Below are 1,621 nucleotides of genomic sequence, written 5' to 3' on the forward strand. Positions count from 1 at the left end.
GCAGAAAATACAATCACGATGCAATGTTTAGAGCTATCAAACAACATGTTACAAGAACTTATCATGGAAAACAAAGGCATGGCATGAATCTACTAAATGCATAGATCAAAAGACTCTTACTGACCATAAGCCAAAAAGGATCAGAAAATATGATGGCACCCATGTAAACATAGCAAGTTATATTACAGATTCAAACATGGCAGAAACAGAATTATGAAGGCATGTAAATGAGCTTGTACCACTCACTACAGAGCAATACATGGCATGGCAAGGCAACCAACAGTAAGAAGACATATTTGTGAAGCTAAGCATGGCAATAGCAAGCTCATAGGGTGCATGGATCACTAGGAAAACACATGGAAACAACTGATCATAATGTTAACAGGCTGACAGCAACATTATGAAGCAACTTTGGAGCAAGATATAAACAAGCTACAGGAACCTATAAATGCAACCAGGGGCATGGATGGATAGAGGATGACATGTAGATCAAAACATGTTTATAGAACATCTCCAGATTATGCATATAATGACTAGTAGCAACATGTTTATATAGCATCACGAAATAACAGATTCAGCCTAGCAAAACAGCAACATCATGAACACTACTTAACAAGCTCGATTCACTCACCACAAGTCATTGCATTACAAGATAAGCATAGCATCATCAGGAAGACATGTTTGTGTAACAAACCAAGTCAAGAACAAGTCCATAGCATGCAAAGATCCACTATAGCAAGCTTGGCCAAATTGAATAACATATAAACAATCTGCCAGGAAACATTTTGAAGCAAAAGTAAAGCACTCAAATGACATGCTAGACTACTCCATAATTGCAACAAAGGGCATGAATGGATAGAGCATAACCACATGTTCAAAACACCCTTACTGAAGTATCTCAAAATATGCATGGATCTCTCGGTAGCATCATGTTTACATGGCATCAAAATAACAGCAGAACAGGGACTAAAATCAGCAACATCATGATGCCTAGTTTACATGCTTGTGCTAGTCACCACATTGATCACAAAAATACATAGCAAGCACCACTGTAAAGATGGCATGGCATAGTTCAAAACACATTTAGAGATCAACCTCATAGGATGCACACATCAATCATGGCAAAAATGACAAAAGAGCTCGTTCTAACAGTTTCAGCAGAATAACATCAAAAAGCACTCTTATGACGATGATTCGGGCATCTAGATGACCTCAAATGAATATGATGAAATGGAATGAAATGATGTACTCTTCGAGACGAACAATCTGACATATTACACGCGCAAAACGGAGTTACGGATGCAGAGTTATGGCATGACTAACATGGCATAAAATTTACTGAAACTGGGGACTTAGTGGATTTCGGGGTCAACCTGACAGATCGGCACGGTTTACGAGGTTCGCCGGGGAGCCTCGCCGGAGACGACGGAGATGGCCGGAGTTGCTCGGGGAGGCGCGGGGAGGCGGCCCCGGGCCGGATCTGGCCGGATCCGGCCGGCGGCTGGCGCGGAAGCCGGCGCAGCAAGGCTCGGGGCGCGGGACGACGAGGCCGGGCGGCGCCCGAGCTCGCCGGAGAGGCGGCCACGACGGAGGGGTGCCAGAGCAGGGGGCGACGGAGGCG

The sequence above is a fragment of the Triticum dicoccoides genome, chromosome 4B, assembly GCF_002162155.2.
Source record: "Triticum dicoccoides isolate Atlit2015 ecotype Zavitan chromosome 4B, WEW_v2.0, whole genome shotgun sequence".
Taxonomy (NCBI): domain Eukaryota; kingdom Viridiplantae; phylum Streptophyta; class Magnoliopsida; order Poales; family Poaceae; genus Triticum; species Triticum dicoccoides.